This window comes from Pinus tabuliformis, chromosome 5_2 (assembly GCF_031772625.1).
Source record: "Pinus tabuliformis cultivar Carrire ecotype Pingquan chromosome 5_2, CPIR1, whole genome shotgun sequence".
Taxonomy (NCBI): Eukaryota; Viridiplantae; Streptophyta; class Pinopsida; order Pinales; family Pinaceae; genus Pinus; species Pinus tabuliformis.
Genome location: NC_142306.1, coordinates 836912513 through 836934612, shown reverse-complemented (window position 1 = coordinate 836934612; position 22100 = coordinate 836912513).

Below are 22100 nucleotides of genomic sequence, written 5' to 3'. Positions count from 1 at the left end.
AAAGACGATTTCTATCAGAAAAATCGCTGGCGGTAGATTTCCCAAAAAACGTCGTTTAGGGCCTCAAAACGGCTCCGGAAGTTTAGGACCCAAAAAAATGCTAAAAACAGTAAACTGTGCTATAATTAAGGAAACTGAAAAACTGTAAGAAGCACTAGAGTGGATCCAAGTGGAATTATCGGGTGGCCACCAATATCCTCCTGGATCATTCCTCCCCCCTTAGGAAGCAATGGTCCCCACTGTGTTGAGTTCCTCCATGAGATGAGGGTACTTTTGCTGCACTTGGTCCCTGGTGAGCCACTTGCCCTGGTGAAGGAGTTGTCCTGCTTTGACAACTCGATACAGTTGGATATTCTGCTGGCGAGTGTGCTTGATCTGTGTGTCCATGATCCGATCAGTTGCAACTTGTTCCATGCAAGCTAGATTTAACTCTGTGGGTGTGAGTTGTTCTGCAATGTCGGACGTGTCTAGTAATGGTGGAAAGTATGGCCGAAGGCGGTCGACAATGAACACCGGGTGCAAGCCAAGAAATGGGGGAATGCTAAGCTCAAATGCATTGTCTCCCACAGCCTTGGTAATGGTGTAAGGGCCATATCGGAGTGGTCTGTGTTTCCGATAGGCTCCGGTAAGGCATTCGTTTTGCAAATGTAACCAGACTTTGTCGCCCACTTGAAACTTGTGTGGCACCCGATGTTGTTCATGCCACTGCTTGTACTTGGCATTTGATTTCTCCAGAATGTCATGGACCTACTGGTGAATATGTTGGATGTGCTCAATGAAGTTGTTTGCCTTATCTCTTTCGGACTGGAAAAGAGCAGAATCTGCGTGAGTAGCTGCAAATGGCATGGCCACATCGATGGGACATAGTGGTTGGAATCCCAATCCCACCTAGAAAGGGCTGTGGCCAGTCGAGCTGTGGAGAGCCCGGTTGTAGCTGTGCTGAACATAGGGGAGGCTCTCGTCCCATGTGCGTGGATGCTTTGACTTATACATGCACAGAATGTGTATGAACATCCTGTTGACGACCTCATTTTGGCCATTAGTTTGAGGATGGAAGGCTGTGGACTTAGTGAGTTTGGTGTCCAGCATCGACCAGAGGCTAGACCAAAATGTACTGAGGAACCTGCTGTCCCGATCTAAAATGATAGACTGTGGGATCCCAAAGTGTACCCATACTCGTTCAAAGAAGAGTTTAGCAGTGGCTTCTGCTGTGATATTCTTCTCGCAGGCCGCCATAATGGCCATCTTCAAGAACCTGTCGACGACCACAAAAACATAGTCATTTCCATGCCTAGTGGAAGGGAGGCCTGACATGTAATCCATGGAGATGGATTCCCAAGGTCGATTAGGGGTAGGCAGCGGGGTATAGAGGCCTTGCTTCTTGATGGTTGTTTTGGCAATGGCACAAGCAGTGCATGATCTGATGTACTTCCCAACATTCTGCCGAAGATTCAGCCAATAGAAATATTTCTGCAGTACTGCCACGGTTTTTTCGACGCCAAAATGCCCAACGGCCCAACTCTAGTGTGCTTCCCAGATCATCTTGGCACGCTCGCTTGAAGGAACATAAAGGTGACCCAGGTGGCATAAGAGGTCGTCCTAGAGGTGAAAATCTGGAACATGCTCACCCTCCAAGAGTGTCTGGTATGTGTGGCCGAATTCCGGGTCGCTTTTGTAGAGCAATGGCCAATCAGAAGTCTCGTGCCCACAAGAGTTGAGCACGGTGGTTAACGCCATGATCAGTGGTCGACTGAGGCAATCTACAAAATTATTGGTGTTGCCCTTCTTATACTTGATATTCAAATGGAACTGTTGCAGGTATGTGGACCACTTTTGATGGCGATCATTCTGCAATTTCCCTTGGGTCTGTATGAACTGCAGGGGTCGGTGGTCCGTGTGGATGATCGTTTCCTTCCCCAAAATGTAATGCTTCCATTGTCGGCAGGCCTGCACAATGGAATACATCTCTTTGTCATAAGTGGGATACTTCCGGACTGTGTCTGAAAGTGTCTCACTATGATATGCCACTGGATGCTCGTGTTGAGTAAGGACTGCCCCAATAGCATAGTCAGAGGCATCTGTCTCGACCTCAAATGGTTGTTGCAAGTCTGGTAATGCAAGAATTGGTGTTGTGCAGAGTCAATCTTTCAACTCTGTGAATGCCTTCTGTTGAGATTCAAACCAAAAAAAAATTGCTTTCGCTCCTCCCTTGGTGACCTGACTCAAGGGCCAAGTGATATGAGAAAATCCCAACACGAACCTGCGGTAGAAGTTGGCAAGGCCTAGAAAGTTGCGAAGCTCTGTCAGAGTGGTTGGAGATGGCCAATCCTGAATGACTTGGATCTTGGTTGGATCCACATGCACCCCTCATTCATCAATAATGTATCCCAGATACTGAACTTGGGTCATGCCAAAAGTGCATTTCTCCAAATTGGCACATAACTTGTGTTGTCGCAGTGTTTGGAGAACCTGTCGGATGTGGTGGAGGTGCTCTTCCCAAGTCTTGCTAAAGATCAAGATGTCATCCAAGTATGCCACTACAAATGAGTTGGTGAATGGCCGCAAGATGTTGTCCATTAGCCTCATGAAGGTTGCAGGAGCATTCGTCAATCCGAAAGGCATAACCAACCATTCAAAAAGGCCCTCCTTGGCTTTGAAGGCAGTCTTCCACATATCGGAGGGTTCGATTGGTACCTGGTGATATCATGACTTCAAATCGTTCTTGCTGAAATATTTTGCCCCCTTTAGTTGGTCCAGGAGGTCATCAATCCATGGGATTGGGTACCTATTATGGACAGTGATCTTGTTCAGCGCCCGATAGTCAACACAGAGTCTCCAAGTCCCATCCTTCTTTTGTACCAGCACGATCGGGCTCCCACACGGCGATGAACTCGGACGGATGTGACCTTTTTGCAGTAGCTCCTGAATCTGCCTCTTGATTTCATCGTTCTCCAGAACAGGGCGCGGATAGATTGGTCCATTGGGAAGCGGCGAACTTGGGGTCAGATCAATGGAGTACTTGACCTGACAGTGCAGAGGAACCCCTGCGGGGGAGGTGAAGATGTCCTCGTACTCCCCCACGACCTTGTCCATCTGTAGTTGTCATGCGGAGGGGCCCTGTCTGGAGGTTGTGGCCACTGTCTTCTTCTTTTCTTGAGGGCGTATCATCAAGAAAACAAACTTCCCGGTTTTGGAAATGAGCTTACTGCATTGTTTTGCAGTAACCAAAGAGATGGCGGTAGGCGGTGCTACCTTTGGTATCCTGTACAACTTATTTCCCAAAGTAACAATAACAGCACGGGGCCTTGACTCATACACAGCATGTCGCTTCCACAAGTATGGTTGTCCTAATAACACATCACAAACTTCAAGGGGAGCAATGTCACACAATACCTCATCCGTGAAGGGCTTGATGTTGTATGGAAGGTGACATTGTTGGCTCACGCGAAGATCCCGTCCTTGGTGTAGCCACCCAATTGTGTATGGTTGCGGATGTGATGTGGTTGGTAAGCCCAGCCGCTTCACGACCTCTGCCGAAATGAGGTTCTTTTGGCTCCAGCTGTTGACAATGAACTGTAGCGGGGAGCCCTTTACCCACATCTAGGAGTGGAAGAGACACTCCTCCTCCTCTAGATCTTCAGGTTCCTCCTTCTGGATCTTCATGGTGGCAACGGTGGCATTGGGCTCTACATCGATAATCTGCTTCCCTTTGTCATTCCCCTTATCGGGTTCTGACTCAGAGTCAGAACATGCATCTGATTCTGAAACCTTTCGCTCGGCCACCAATGACTGCTTGGCCCTACACTCACTTGTGTTGTGAGTGGACCTCTTATGCAACTCACACCACTTTCCGGCTTCGCGGCGCTATTCTTTGCTTGCAGCTTTGGCGGGTTGGCTTGGGCAGCCCCGCCTTGGCTTTGTCCTTTGTTCTACGGTTTGGGGGCACCTTTCCCTCTTTTCGGATTCGCAGACCCAAAGTCTCGCTTCTTCTGTTTAAACTTTTGCTCGACCTTGACGTCGTATCGGTATGCCATTCCGAGCGAGGAGATGTTCAGGAATTCTATTTCTTCTTGGATGTACTTGTGCAGGCAGCCACGGTATTTGAGTACCAAATGCTGCTCTACATCCTTGATTCCCAACTTTGTGCGAAGGGTATGGAAAATATTGGTAAACTCTGGTACGTCTTGGTCCCTTCCCTGCCGTAGCGTGGTCCACTTTATGTATTGATCCTCATAGCTTCCGACAGGGTAGTACTGCTCCTTGATGGCATCTCGGAATGAATCCCAAGTCGGTGTGGCTAAAAATAGTTAGCCTGTACTTTCATCCTTCTGCTCGCAGTAGGTTTCCCACCAATCCTTGACGTGGGGGGCTACTTTGAGAAGAGCAAAAATAATCTTTTCCCGACTAGAAAAATCATGAACAGAAAAATAACCTTCTAGCACATTTAACCATTTATCGACGGCATCTGCATCTATCTGACCCTCGAATATGGGGATTTCAAAATTAACTTGTACCTTAAATGGTGTGGCATTTCCAGAGTTGCTGTTGGAAGCCGATGCGTCGCCCCTGGGTAGCCGCTGAAGGATTTGGGCAAAGTTGTCCATCATCGCATTCCTTTGTCACTCGAGGGCTTCTTCGAGCAAGATCTATATAGGATCTCCTGCCCCCTCGTCTTTCTTTTCATCCGCCATGGGAGGCTGTCGGGATTTGCGAGGCTGGTCTTGCAAACGTTCGACCAGTTCAAGCCCTAACTCCTTATATCCCGACCTCGTTGGGGACATGCAAATAAAAATAGAGAAGAAAAGCAGACCGCTCTGATACCACTGATCCGGATTTAAACAGGAATGCAATAAAATACAGAGATAACCATAAAGACAGGTATGCAGCGGAAATAATACCTCAATTCATTACTGTAAAATACTGAAATATGCTTACAAACAGAAATGGAAATAAACCATCTAGGGCGATGGTAGCTTATCTCTGAGAAGAGATGTGGTGGCTACATGCCTCTGAACTGTCTTACAATGAGGCTTGGAGGCCTATTTATTGTTGAGAAACAATGGAAAACCCTTCACATTCCAAAACCTAACCCTAGAAGATGAAAGACCGAATTGTGGGCCCCGTTTTTGGGTAAGTTGGTACATCAACTTCTTGGGGTCGCGAATTGGTCGTACTATCTTCGTTTGACGTGCATGATAGCCCGTTGGAAAGATCTCTCTGAGGACTATGACAGGAAAGACGATTTCTATTAGAAAAATCACTGGCGGTAGATTTCCCAAAAAACGTCGTTTAGGGCCTCAAAATGGCTTCGGAAGTTTAGGACCCGCAAAATTGCTAAAAATAGTAAATTGTGCTATAATTAAGGAAACTGAAAAAACTGTAAGAAGCACTAGAGAAGATCCAAGTGGAATTATCGGGTGGCCACCAATATCCACCTAGATCAATGCGGGCCAAAATTTTGGAGGGTGTTGCAGCCGCTACAACATGTCTTCAGGTGCTTTCAACAATGAATTTTCTCACTGCTTCAATTGCTCAATTGGTGATTCCTGTCAAACATTAGCTGCATAATTCTGTAAAAGCTGCAAATTTCTTGTTATTCTATAGCTATTTTATTTTTGAAAAATAAAGAGTGGGATATAAAGAAGATGGGTTTAGAACAAGTATGAGGAAAATTTAAGGTGACAAAAATTGATTTCCACCTTAGATTTTGTGTATAAACATGCCAACCTTTGTTGGTTTCCAAGTTTATACATTTTTTTTAATATATATTTTTATTTCCTAGAAAGAAAAAGACTTTTGGAGATAATGTTGGAGAAGAAGGAAAATCCTTCTTCACCAACTTTAAATCAATATTATCTTGCAAATATTTGATAAATTTTTCCTTGGTCAATGGCTTATGATAGATTATCAGTCGATAACCATTCACAAGAAAGGTGGTCCTTTCTTCATCAATAGTTATGATCCTAACTACAGTATTATCAAAGAATGTTTCAATCTCATAAGGTCCAAGCTAATGAGTTTGAAATTTCCCTTGGAAATATTTGAACTTTGAATCAAACAGTAATGCCCAATCTCCTGGCTGGAACTTTATCTCTTTGATGTATTTGTCATGCCATCTGGATCTTTGTTGTTGAACTAGATTGGTTCTTTGTTTTTGTGCCTCTAAAATATCAAGACCCAATTTTACTGTTGTATTGAAAGTTTTGACTTGAAACTCAATAGGAAATAGGACTTGCTTCCCATAAACAAACTCATAGGGAATATGCCCTGTAGTATTTCTCCATGTGGTACGGTATGCCCATAAATTTTTTGGAAGATTTTCCACCCAATCTCTTCTATGCAGATGTACAATTTTTGTGAGAAATGCTTCAATGACTTTATTGGTGGACTCCACCCATCTATTTGCTTGAGGATGATATGGAGTAGACTTCCGATGTTTGATTTTGTACTCCTCCATTATATTTTGTACCAACTTGGATGTGAATTGAGTACCTTAATCTATTACAATTTCTTTTAGGACACCAAAATGAGTAAATATATCCTAAAAAAGAAATGAAACTACAACATTTTCAGTAGAAAAAGGAAGTTCTTTAGCTTCCACCCATTTTGTAATATAATCAGTGCAAACAAGAACGTACCTTTCCTCTCTCGAAGGTAGATTGATTGGACCAACAAAATCCTAAGCCCATTTTTCAAAAGGATCAATAAGTACCTGAGGTTGTAAAAGCATCTCATAAGAAAGAACATGTTCCCCATCCTTTGACATCTATCACATCTCTTAACATACTCCCTAACATCCTTTAAAAGGGAAGGCCAATAGTATACTAGGAGAAGGACTTTGTAAGAAGTCCTTTTGTCAGCGAAGTGTCCTCCACATGGCTCATCATGAAAAGAATTCAATATCTCTCATACTTCATCTTCTCTAACACACCTTCGGATGATCAGATATAGCCATGTTTTATACAATTCTTCATTTAGCCATGAATAATATGCACTAATTTGAATTACCTTTCCTTTTTCTCGAGGAGACAAGTATGATGGTAATTTTCCTACAGCCAAATAGTTAGCAATATTTGTGAACCATGGAGATTTAGTAGATACTGCAAAAAAGTATTCATCAAGAAAATTATCTTCTACAGGCATGTCATTTTTATCATTTTGAATCCTTGATGAAAATTCAGCAACTGTATTTCGATTTCCAGGTCTATCCAAAATAGTAATGTTAAACTCTTACAACAATAACAACCATCTAGTGATTCTACCATTAATGATTAGTTTATTCATTAAGTATCTAATTGCAAGATGATCAGTATGTACAAAAGTTTCATAACCAGTAATATAATGTCTGAATTTATTGATGGCATGAACAACAGATAAAAAATCGTTCTCTGTGATAGTATAACTTAACTTTGTAGGAGTCAAAAAAATTTCTGGTGTATTAAATGGAATATGGAGTTAAATATTTTTGTCCTAGTACAACTCCTAAATATGTGTCTGAAGCATTAGTTGAAATGTGAAAAAGTAATTTCTAATTTGGTCCTCTACGAATGGGTGTTATAGAGATTTTCTCTTTTAATGATTCAAAGACCTTTTGCCAATCAAAATTACAATTGAATTCACAATATTTTGTGAGAAATTTGAAAAGTGGAGATGCAATTTTTGTAAAGTTTTCTATGAATCTTCTATAATAACCAGTGAAACCAATAAAACTTCTAACATCTCGTTGAAAGGTTGAGTTGATAATCTAGAAATAACTTCTACTTTAGATGTGTCTACTCTAATTCCATTTCCTGAAATATGGTGTCCTAAAAAAATTCCCTTACTAAACATCATAAAACATTTTTCATGGCTTAATAAGAGATTTTCCTCTTCACATCTAATGAGAAATTTTTCCAAATTTTTAAGAGCTTCTTCAAAATAATTTCCATAAACTGTAAAATCGTTCATATACACTTCCACACAATCATGAATTAGATCAGAAACAATGCCTAATACTGCTCTTTGGAATGTTGCAGGAGCATTACATAATCCAAAAGGAAGTACTTGGTAATCATAATTTCCCCATGGGTAGGTAAGTTGTTAAGAAAATTACAATAGAGAGATAAATTATTACTGAGATTTACCGAGATTTATAGAGAGGAATAATAAAATAACCAACAACAATACCCATAAATGTTATACACATAATACTTATCTAGAAAAAACCCAAATCCGAGGAAAAACCAAACCCAATGAGATCTCATTAGCATTGGCCAAAACCCTAGCCAATCTGGCCAAGTGAGCCTTCACCGCTCACCTCCAAACCTCTCTTACAATGAATTATTCCCAGGATTTTATAGGTTCCATTTCATGCAATACCACAGACCATAATACCATGGGTACACTATACAATGTGCCAAAAACCACTACTATTTAACCAGGTCAACCTTGAATCAAACCCCAAGTTAATTTTACCTAACAATTCCCCCTTTAAACTTGACTTGGGGTTCCTTAACTAAATCCAGCCAAAACCTGCTAAGTGAGACAATCCTGCTCACTCTAGCCCTTACCCCTTTCAAAGCTTTTATCAGGGATTTATTAACCTGATATCCCCCTATTACCTAAGTCTAACCCAAACTTTAGAAGTAATTACCTAGGATTACGCATGCCTTAACATGTCTTACATAAGTATGCCCATTTACATGCAATTAAAAATTTCACTCCATTATAATATTTTTTTTCTTTTTTTGTTTACCCTTGTTGCTATATTTGTACATATGACATCAATGTCCATATAAAAATAACCCATCTAATGAATTACATGGGTCACCAACCGCTGTATAACTATGCTTTATTTTCACATACACGTGCACATATCCTCCTCATCCACTAAATCTCTCATGACCCAATAATGTGCAACTTGGCTTCACAATATATGGCTTTTGATCCAAATCTTCAAGAAAAACTTAATTATCTCTCTATCTACGAGGCTAATACAAACCCTTGGAAAAAAAAAATGTCCTTCAAAAACCAACTTAACTCTGATACCAGATGTTAAAAAATTTACAACAGATCGATAAATTTTTACTTAGATTTACCAAGATTTACAAATACAAATAATAAAATAAGCAACAAAAATACACATAAATATTATACACATAATATTTATCCAGGAAAACCCTAAATCCAAGGAAAAAACCAACCTAATGAGATCTCATTAGCATTGGCCAAAACCATGGCCAATCTGGCCAAGTGAGCCTTCACCTCTCATCTCCAGGCCTCTCTTATAATGAAGTATTCCCAACCTTTTATAGGATCCATTTCATGCAATACCACGAACCATAATACCATGGTACACTATACCATGTGCCCAAAATGAATACTATTTAACCATGTCAACGTTGACTCAAACCCAAGTCAATTTTACCTAATAATCACCCCCTTAAACTTGACTTGGGGTTCCTTGACTAAATCCAGCCAAAACCTGCTAAGTGAGACAATCCCATTCACTCTAGCCCTTATCCACTTCAAAGTTTTTATCGAGGATCTGTTCACCTAACATCCGCCTATTACCTAGGTCTAACCCAGACTTTACCGGTAATTACCCAGGGGTATGCATGTTGTAGGTTTTAACCCCGTATAGAAATTGCCTGCATATGAATTCTAAATCGCAGAAAAATAAACAATGCAAGAGCATAACACATAAAACACATATACACAGAGATTTTCCCCTAGATCCCAAAACCGAGACTACCCGTTTGATTTTTCATTATATTCCTTTCAATGTTACAATACATATTTATACATGCTGAAGCATCCAATACCATGGACCGAAAACCATGGCGTCCAAAACCATGGACCAAAAACCATAGGTAGGTTCGCCCAACCTAATATAGGGTCCAAAAAAAAATTTCCCGGGGCACTACCTCGGACCCCGTAGAGGGGGGCTACCCGCCCCCCTCAAACCCCACAGACAGGGGGGGCTTCCGCCCCCCTTGTGACCCCCCCGTTGCGCAATCGGCGCAACGAAAGTAACATATCTTAACACGTGTCTTAACAGATCTTACATAAGTATGCCCATTTACATGCAAATTAAAAAATTCACTCCATTATAATATTTTTTTTCTTTTTTTGTTTATCCTTCTTTCTATCTTTGTACATATTACATCAATGTCCATATAAAAAGAATCCATCTACCGAATTACATGGGTTACCAGCCACTGTAAATCTAGGCATTCGTTTTAGGTACATACTTCATCAATTAATTAATCCACGTGCACATATCCTCCTCATCCACTGAATCTCTCATGACCCAATAGTGTGCGACTTAACTTCACAAACTATGGCTTTTGATCCATATCCACAAAAAAAAACTTAATTATATCTTTATCTACTAGGCCAATACAAACTCTTGGCAACAAAAAACGTCTTTCTAAAGCCAACTTAGCTCTGATACCAGTTGTTAAAATTTTTACAGCAGAGAGATAAATTATTACTTAGATTTATTGATATTTATACAAAGGAATAATAAAATAACCAACAACATTACACATAAATATAGACACATAATATTTATCTAGGAAAACCCCAATCCGGGGAAAATTCCAACCCAATGAGATCTCATTAGCATTGGCCAAAACCTTGGCCAATCCGGGCAAGTGAGCCTTCACCTCTCACCTGCATGCCTCTCTTACAATGAATTATTCCCAACCTTTTATAGGCTTCATTTCATTCAATGCCACGGACCATATACCATGGGTACATTATACCATGTGCCCAAAACCACTACTATTTAACTAGGTCAACCTTGACACAAACCCTGAGTCAATTTTACCTAACAAGGTAGTTTTATCTTGGTCTTCTGGGGCTACTTGGATTTGATTATACCAACTAAAACCATTTAAGAATGAAAAAATTTCTTTCTTGCCAATGTATCTAAAACTTGATCTATGAAGGAGAGTGGAAAGTCATCTTTTAAAGTGGCTTTATTTAATTCCCTATAGTCAATACACACTCTCCATTTCCCATTATTTTTAGGAACAATTACTGAGGGTGAAACCAACTGACTGTTTGATATTGGATAGATGAAATTGACATTCAATAGTTTTTGTAGTTCTTCCTTAACAATTTCCCTTAGATTTGGATTCATTCTTCTTTGGGGTTGTCGAATTGGTTTGGCATTTTCTTCAATGTAGATATGATGTATACAAGTATTAGGATCAATTCCCTTCATGTCAATATATTCCCATGCATAAGCAGAGGAATGTTCTTGTAACATCTTTATTAATTCTTTCTTTTTAAATTCTTCCAAATTATTGTTGATATTCAAAGTATTTCCTTGAAAGATTTCAATTTTAGAATTGCCAATTTTTTCCATAGAAGGCAAGGATAGTTGATGGGATGATAAATATTCAATATTGCATTGTTCTTGAAAACTCTGACTAGATTCACAATATGATGAATATTCATTATTTTCCATTAAATTCAAAATTTAGTCTTCCTCATCTATTTGTGACGTAGCAAAGATTGGTATTATATCAATGTCATCATCTATGCATTCTTCATTTTAAATCTCTACTGTTGTTTTTGCTAGTGGATACATGTGAATTTATTTGTTGTCACTAGTACAAAATGACTAATTAGTTACTAAAAAAATGGATAAAATTTTCATATAAAAGACCATTTTTCAGGTGGTGACTAATAGTAGCTAATTTACAGTATCTTATAACGCAACCAAATTTTAGTCATTTTTAGCTTAGTCATTAATTGGTTGTTTCAATTTTATTTTTTAGTAGTATATTTAGTCATAAATTTGATTATTAATTTAGTTATTGATTTAGACATTAATTGCCACAATTAATGACCAAATATACAACAAAATATATTACTACATGATCACCCGAGAAAGTTAATTAATGACCAAAGAAATATGAGCAAAATATTAGTCATTTTATAATATAATGTAAATTAGCTATTAATAGTCATATATATGCAAATTTTAGTCATCAATTGAAGCCAATTAATGACAAAAGAAATATGACTAAATTTAAGTCATGTTATAAGATACTGTAAATTAGCTACTAATAGTTTTATATATGCAAAATTTAGTCGTCATTTGTAATCACAAATTTATCATTTGTAGTAGCCATTTATCTTTTTCTCGTACTTTCATATTCATTATATAAATGACTAATTTAGTAGTTTATATTAATTTCATTTGCTTTCATTGATAATCATTATAAAAAACTATTTTAGTCATGTATTGATATTATTTGTGTTCATCATTAATCAATATAAAATACTAATTTGGTAGTTTTAGAGTAATTTTATTTATTCATTATTAATCAACATAAATTAATTAGTATAATTTTGCGACTAAATTTAAAAAAAAATGGCATACAATGTGCATGTTCATCTAACAAACACAAAGTTACACGTGTTAATTGCAATACTAAATAATATCAAATGCAACTATAAATAATTTCAAACACAAATTATATTATATAAAATTTCAAAGAATTACAATATGAGTTTCCAACTTAATATAGTTGAACTACAATTTACACATGAAATATTGTTTCACCACTTCAAAACATTATCACTGTGTTGCCAAGGCATTGCAAGTGAATTCACCAACTCTGAAAACTTTACCATCAATATCTATATGTGTGTCTTAGGTGAGATATTGGCTCTAAGAGTATCACTAGACCAATTTTCTTCTCTCTCCCTTTTTGCATTTATCAGTCTAGTGTCATTGTTCTTCTCTTTCTTCAATTTCTACTTCTTACCAATAATACTGATCAGTTCCTCTCCTGAAAACAAAAGAAGAAACAATGAAAAGTATAATACATGAAAGATGATGAATACTTGAATATAAACTAAAGTATACTATAAAATATTTATATGACATATACCTCAACATCAGTAATGTCAATGCCATTTTCCCCATAAAAGTAAGAAACTCGAACAAGTTTTCTTCACTTGGGTGATAGTGGCCACTATGTGGCCAGATGACCTATATAAATAAAGCAAATAAAATGTCATCATAGAAAAGAACACCTTAATAACTTAGTATTTAACTTTCATAGAAACTTACATGCTAAAAATCTGAAGATGTGGATAATTTGTGAAAACAAATAATATGAGGTGTGATGTTTAATCCTTGTCTTTTTATTCACAACAACATTTCATTCTCTAACACATGAACTTGGTCAAGTATATAGACAACTTGTGCTCAAATAACAACATGAAATTAAACTTTTCTAATAGCCATGAAAATCTTTTAACACAAAACAACGAAAAGGATTTCAATTAATATCGTGTAATACTAATCTCATCTTCAATATTTGGATGTTTAAATGGACATGATACCAAGTCAAAGGAAAACATTCAAAATACAATCAAATAAAAAATAGAGGATATCATGGAATGGACATTGCATTTATAAAAAATATGTTTACCTGTCTACCGGTTTCTTGTCTATCATTCCTAAAACATTTTCTTGCCAAAAATAACCATGAGGTGAAATAATCACAACATTAAAAACCATAGTAATCCCTACTAGAAACATTTCCAAAGTTAATGGCTCAAGTGCCTCATCTCCTCTTGTATTGGAAAAAAATATGACATACAAAGTGAACTACCATACAATATTTTTTCTAGCAAATCCTTCACAGTTGAATTTGGAGGTAGTTCTTGCACAATCATCTATTTAAAAACAATAAGAAAACCTTTATTCATGAAATTGATATGATGGTAGAAATTTAAAACAACATACATAAAAAATTGTGTAAAATATTAGAAAATGAATTTCAAAACAAGCAGATTAGTTACTAATGGAAACACAATATGAATTTCAAAACAAGAAGATTAGCAAATGAATTCATACTATGTTACTAATGGCTAATGAATTTCAAAACAAGCAGATTAGAAAATGAATTCATACTATGTTACTAATGGCTAATGAATTTCAAAAGAAGTATATTAGCAAATGAATTCATACTGTGTTGCCAAGGCATTGTTCTCCTCTTTCTTCAATTCTTGCTTCTTCCCATCAATACTGAGTTCCACTTCTGAAAATGAAAGAAGATACAATGCAAAATATAAGATATGAAAGACAATGAACACTAGAATATAATCTAAAGTAGACTATATATATTTTATAATAGAAAATTGTCAAGAAAATTATAAAGATAAACATAGTCAAGAAATTAATAAAAAAATAATTTATATGTTGAGTCCCATATAGCCTTGCATTTTAAAATGTCCAAAATTAGCCTTATAGATTATTTGGCTATTCAAAAATCGAAAAAAATAAACTTAGTGTTACAATCATTAAGAGTTTCCAACTTAGGGCTAAATTCCACTGCAATTATCCGAAACGTTCTTCCCCTACTTTATTGCAAACATTGGCACACTTAGGGGCTGACTTTATCCATGATATGTATCTCTTTGTCCTCATATGTAGAGCATGGTGGTAGTTATGTAGGTTGTATTTGTACATAAATGAACAAAACATGCCAAAAATTCTTGAAATTAACTAACTTTCAAGGTATTTTCCCTATCATTAAAAATTACAAGTGGTTTTATTTCGTATTATTTTTATTTCCTTTTATAAACAAAGGAATAATCAACAATGGGAATAATCAACAATTATGGGGATTGGAAACATCCCTATAGGTTGGAAAGAGAAATATGTGCTTTGGAAATATTTCTAGTTTTTGAAGCATTTCCAAGGTGTTTTGGTTTATGTTTGTAATGGTGAAATATTGGTGGGGGAGGAGTTTCCTACTACTTAGATGTTGAGAAATGCATTCCCTCCTATCTTAGAGGATTTCTTATCTAATATTTCTTGGAAGGAATGTGTTGGATTTTTAGTAATCTTTACTTAAGTATTCCTTTTTACTAAAGTTGCACATAACGCATACAAACAAAATTATTGTAGAGTCTGTTTGTGAGACCATGTTTGAGAATTTTTGGAAGGAAGTTGGAGGAAATTGACCATGGATCACTTGACATTCGAGGTAAAGGAAATAGCTCAATGATAAAATATTGGTGCCTTGGGGGAGGGTGGTGGTGGGGCAAGCTACTATATTGTGCCAAGAGTTGTGGAGAGATGAGGTTCACGGTTTCAATGATCTACATTTGGAAATATATGAGGTATTTTTCAAAGATAAAAGCATATATTACATCATGATAAGAGATACTCATCCCCATCATAGACAGACACTCTCAAGGTCACAATAGAAGAAATAGTGTAAGTGGAGGAGGAAGTTGAAGGCATCTCTTCCAAGCCACCATTGACATATAAGGAGGCAATACGCATCAGGGACATGCTTTTTCAAGTTGAGAAGACTATCAATAACAGTCTCTTGGTTTGGAGCTATTATTGACTCTTACATTAGAAAATAAGATCATGTTCACTAAGTTTTATAGATAGTTCTACTTCTCCTTTGATTAACACTTCCACATATGTAAGAAACATATCTCACCTCCAAAAACTCTTCACATTCAACTCATCTCATAGGGACACTAATATTACCATTGTTACTTGTAATTTATCTTTTCTCACTTTTCTCCTTAGCACACATTCTACATGGGGTATTGCAATTTTGATAGCATTATATTCCAATGAAATTATCACAAACAGTTTGAAATTTCTTTGTACAAAAGCTCTACCATTTACCATTTATGTGCAATTATGGATTTAACTCAAAGCTCAAATTCAAAACATATCGCAAGTTTCAATAAAAGTCGTATCTTTGAGAATAAATTCTAACAATACATTTTCTCTTTATTGTTGAGATCAATTTATTCTTACCTGTTCATAGTGCCATCCCACAAAAGTGGGGCAACATCAAAATTTGAGTGAAGGGATCCTAGCCAACAATTGAAACTTGAGATAGGCCCAATGCTCCATGCAATTATTAATACAGTTTCCAGCTTCCAGTCTACAATATTTCTCTCTCCAAATTAGACAAAATACCTCACAAAATTGCTAAAAGTAAATAAGAACAAAAAACTCATCAAAATTGCTAAAAATAAACCAAGACAAAACACCCATCAAAATTGCTAATAAAACACCATTGAGGCAAACATGGTGCTACAAACAACAATGAAAATCCACACAAGCTTTAGTGGTACTGTGATTTACCATTTGTTCCAACATTTAGTACAATTGGGCTTCAAGAAAAAACATAAATCAAATGCATTTGGAATTTTTAAATCACTAAAACTCCATCATCAATGTTTTAGAAATTTTATTCAGAGAAACTTCAATATAACTACAAAGAGTTCATGGAAAATATAGAGAAAAATGTGAAGAAAATTTAATGTGACTGCAAAGAGTTCATGGAGAATTTACATTAAAAAAAAAAATAGGAATTTATATTGAGACAGTGGACTAATATTGTTGAAGCTCACTTCTAAATTTTGTTGAGCAGCCTACTAGGGAAATAAATACATAGTGGAGGAGTTTAGCCAAGCACTGTATCCCTTACATTTCATCTTTGTAGGGATCAGTTTACACAAGTATATCACTTAAATATATGTGATGTGTCTCTCTTAAACTTAAACACACAAGTTGATTTAGAGGGGTTACATGTAATAATTATATGGCGCAGTGAACTATTAAGGCAATTTCCAAAAGAAACAAATTGTCAAAAATAATTTTTGAATATAGATGATTTGTGATCTATGATGGTCAATCAATCATATTAACCATATTTGATGGTAAAGATGCATTTTTCAAATATATGGTGCTTTACTTTACACTTTTTGACGTACTAAAAACCTCACTATTGAGAATTATAGCTTGGACATGAAATTTTGCATAGGCTTAGTGTGAACATAAGAATTAGTTTGAGATAATTTTAAAAAATAATTCTATTTTTGGAAAACTAATTCTATTTTGTAATTCACTTTAGTCAAAAAATTGAAATTCTTGTGTTTACGAGTTGAGCCTAAGATTGTATCTCATGCATAACTTAGACTAAGAGGAATCTTAAAAATAAATTCTCTGTTAAAAGTATATAGATAGGGCAAGGTAGAGGCTTTCAACAAACTTGGGCATTTCAACAACTTGGGACATCTTGCTCCTCCTTCCTTAGCATTTCCTCGTGCACATGATCTATTTCAATAAATTGTTGGACAAAAATAATCATGAATTAGCAACATTTATATACTCACATTATCATGAATTAGTTCATTTACTTCACATCCCTCTTTTCCTAGGAATCACCAAAAGTATAACAAGATGGTTTATATTTTTATGACACCTTAGCTGAATTTAAAAGTGTGTGATCATGGTCCAAAACAAGGAAAAGTTTCTTGGCGCTAAACATATTTTTTTTTCATCAATTCTCTCTGCTCATTCCTGTTGGTTTGAAACTCATTTCTCTTCACTTAGCTCTTCCAAGAGATGATCCACATCAACCAAAGGATTCAAATGATTTTCTGTGATTGTGGTATTCTCATTTGAAAAACTCTATGAGAGGGGTATAACCATGCTAAAATACTTTGGAAGTGTTACGTCTTGTTCAGTATTTTCTATTGGATATTTAGAAGATTCATCGAATTATTGATCCAAGTAAATGGGGTAAGTTTCTCTAATGGATTTCCCAACAGACATTTGTGATGATAGAACAAATAATGTTTTCATGTCAATTTTTTTAGACTTTCAACAATTCTTGCAAGCTTTTCCATGAAATTATGTTCAATATTAGGCAAATAAGGAGACTGTTACAAATTTGGACCTAGATTTGTAGTTGTTGGTCCTAAATCCATACGTATATGCATGCTCACTAGGATGAAATGTTTATATGTCCCACTCAAGTTCACATTATCATTACCTGAATTCAATATGAGAGGGATCATGAGGCTTCATCTAAGGCTTCGTAGAGTCTCCAACTTGGCCAACCAACAAATAACATGAATGATGAATAGTTCATCCAAGGGAATACTAGAAAAATAAATAAGAGAAAATACTTAAACAATGCAACATGTTACATTTGAAATGGCTTAGAATTGAAGTCACACGTGTCTCTTCCAACATAGAGAAACAATGGTCCAAGGCATATTTTAAAATACCACCAATTAATCAAAGACAAATCAGCAAAGGCACATGCCTTGGGTCACTTACTTCAACTGTTACATCTCTCAAATAGTCAGGGCTTGCAAGATACAACTCAATTAACCATGTTGAATCAACAACATGTCTTACCGTGATAGATGAATCTTGTAATATAGGTTGTGATGGTGATTTGTGGTGCTACCCCTTATTTACTACAAGATGATTAGAAGTAGTGTAGCTAAAAGTCTCAATATACATAAAACCTCATTGTAGAAATAGTACTCTTTCAAATAAATTGGCCTTATACAGGTGGGAATGTTTTTTAAATGTTAAAATGTAGTTAAGGACGATGTTTTAATGCTATCCAAAAATAGGACATTGTTGAATTAGGATGGTATGAGCCTTACTGCTTATTACTTGGGTATATAATTATTAGTGATGGAATCTATGTTATTAGGGAAATTACTACCAATGCTATGCAAGACTGAATATTTTTGGAGTGGACGACCACCAGTCTCACGATGTGTGATCCTTCTATTTTCATCATGATGTCTAATATCCATTTCCTTGATACTAAGCCACTATCATGTGGAAGGAAAATTTGTGAGGTATAGTTTCTTTAGGATTGTTCTGCATATCCGTCTTCCAACTTCCTCTATAACCATTAGAAGGACTTGTTAGTTACCATGCCTCCAAACCATACCCAGTGAGCCCATTCTCTATTATCATAGGAAATATGTGCTGGAATATTTTATAGCTGAATTATCTTACTAATATCTTATTTCTTATAAACAACCATCATAACCTAACTTGTATGTTCTTCATGACAACTAAATCTATAAAAATCAGAAATTGATCACAGTCAACTTTTGACAATCATACTTGCCCAAAATTCTTGCAGGCAAATCAAGGATGTTGGTTCTGAGACCCACTTGTGTTAATATAGGATGTCATCCTTAATGAATTTTAGATGTTCTCATTTATTAAAATTGTTCCTACCAATCTTGTTGGACAATATTCCCTGCATGATTTATCTTATCATGCCCTAGTTTTTGTGTTGTGCTAACTTTGAAGTGACTATAGACTATCATTCTGGTTTCAAAGTGAAGAACTCATGGGTACCTGTTTAAAATTTCTTGTCAAGTATTTTACTTTTTATTCTGGGCAATTGGTAGAGTGGACCACACTTTGTTCCTATGTTTAGCAATGAGAGTGTTAGTCTTTTAAAATTTAATCAACATGAAATTCATTGGTTACATTATGCCTATACATTATTAATTGTCTTAAATTTCAAGGTAAGTGCACTCGCTCCACGTTGTTAGTCTTTAATAATGTGCTTGGATTTATGTGCAACTCTATTACTTCTCGATTACCACCATGTTATGGGATTCGCTCATCATACAGGAATAATGCTTTTGATTCCACAAATGTCTCTAAGACAAAGAAGTCTTAGAAGAGACCGGTTTCTCTTGCAATGAGCCTCTTAAGAGGTTATTATGGTCTTTCACCATCACAGGAGAGTAATGAAGGAACAAAGATGAAGGTATACAAAGCAGACAATGAACTACATACAAAAGGTGAACCATTTACCTCGCCACAAACTTATGCAAATGGTGTACCTCAATATGTAAATAGAATGTCTAAGTTTTTCTTGAATGGAGATCTACTGAATAAGGCCAAAAAGGGTGGAAGAGGTGAAGGTTCCTTACGAGCTATTATGATCACCTTTTCACGGAGGTACTTACTATGAATTCCAGTTGTAATGAAATCAAGAAAGCAAGTGAAATCTCAGTTAGAAGGTGAACCAAGGTTGATGGGATGGACTATTCAACTAGTCCTTCAGAAAATGGCCTTAAGAAGGAATCTGATTATACTGCAAAAGGTGGGACATGCCTCTCTTTGAGACCAAGAACATGTACAAGATCTCTTTGCAATACCTCTTAGCAGAGGAATTTTATGAATGAGCATGAAATACTCTTTTAAATCTTTAATCCTTTCATTCAGTCGTTAAGTACTCTTTGCATTATCATCTTATCATGTGATTAACTATATTTATTTTAAAAAATAATGCTTACCTCTATTTACATAATTACGCCTTAAGGGTTTCATAGGATTTTATATAGTTTCTATAAAATTTTGGTGATTCCTGACGTTTCTCCTGATGCGCTCTTGAAGGGAGCATGCTTGGGAGCTTATTTGAGGGGGGAGGGGGTGGCTCGCTCGACTGCTACAAAGTCAAAACCACTTTACAGAAGCATATATCTAGGAAATAATCCACATAAAAAAAACTAGATTAAGGAAAAATATGGAAGTCAAATTTGCCAAAAAAAAAGCATAGGCTCAATCATTGGCAAAAAAACGTAATGGGCAGGCTAATATGACTACAAGCCATGTAAGTTGTAATCAATTTCATTTCAAATTGTATTAGTACATGCTAATCTATAATCATAAAAAAGGGCATAAGGGTAAGACTCAACTTGCAATGTTATATTGTACCTCAAGTTATAATGCATCTCAGGAGTGTTTGCAAGAGGACACTTGTTTAAAGAAAATGCTCATAAGTTCATCTCTAGAATTGACATTTTCTGAAAGAAATCCATTCTCCATATTTACATGATCTATCGGATAACCTTCCCTCAACTTCATTTGACTGTCTACAGTGGATTACTCACTTTGACATCATCCACCAATCCCTGGAACAAGTGTATTCAGTGGGAGTTTGAAATCCAAATTCATCTTTTGATCACAAAAACTAGTGTTCTACCCATGCAATTGAGAAATATATGTTCCCACAACTTTCTGATTAAGAAGAGATGCCCAACTCAACTGTGTACTTAATAGAGGATTTGAAATGGTTCCCAAATCTTGATTATGATTTTGTGTGTCTTCTTTATAATTTGATTCATACCCTATCTAAGACAAACATTCATATTACCAAGAATTTGAAGCTCATGTATTATATTGTCAGATGGCAGAACTTCACTTATGTTCCTAGTGTTGTTATTCACTACATTAATATAGGAAAGGAAGATATATTTTGTTGGGTTACGATGACAAGGGTTAGGCCCTAAAAGGGAATTTATAGGAGGAAAAAAACATCCATTGATATACAATCAACATTCTAGGCATTTAAAAGGATTCCCTTAAATTTTTCACACCTGAACATGTACTACTTAGAGGGCCACCCACTAAACGTGCATTTGTTGCTAACCCTGACACTGTTGCACCATTATCGCAGTTCCCATTATTTACATTAGTATTAGGTAGTTGAGAAGAGATTACCATGTTAATATCACTTTCCCCCAATCTTTGACCAACAATTCTTTCAGTGGTTAAGGTGGCCAAACCCCTTCCATGCTTCTGCTTCTATTGTTGCATCAATTGCAACACCAAAGCATTATTTGTTGAATTCACAGAGATATTTCCACTACTACCTCCACTCAGGTTAGCAGGAAGACTATTTGTAGCTATCAGTTGTGCTGCATTGTGTGAAATCCTTCAGGATCGTCCATAGGAGAACTTATATCTCCAAATCTAGTAATTTGTTGTTTTTGTTGTAATTGATCTAGTTCAATTTCAGTTGATAAACAAGGAAATGTAGTCCCTAGATTATTTACAAGTGCAATTACTTAAGATCTTCCATTATTTTATTACTCCCAAGTCCTGGAAGAGAGGCAAATTGGAGAATTCCAGAGGGGTTTAGATCTGGAAAACCCAAGCCTACTAAACCATTTAATCTACCCAAAACCCCTGCTTGCAATGATTCAAGAGCACGAGAAAACAATTGACAAGATTAAGAAAGAACTTGCAAATCACAAATTCCATCCACTTAGAAAAGAGAAGAAAACAAATATTATATTCCTCCTCCAAATGCAGTGCCCATGCTACCCTACTGACTAGCCATGCCACTAAGCCTTTTCAAGTACAATCTATACTTCCATAGATTATTCAAAAAAAAATACACACCATCAAAAAACAAGCTTTAATGTTAATCAATTCAGAAAAATATGTGATTCATGTGTGATTTATCCATTTAATAAAGTTATACACA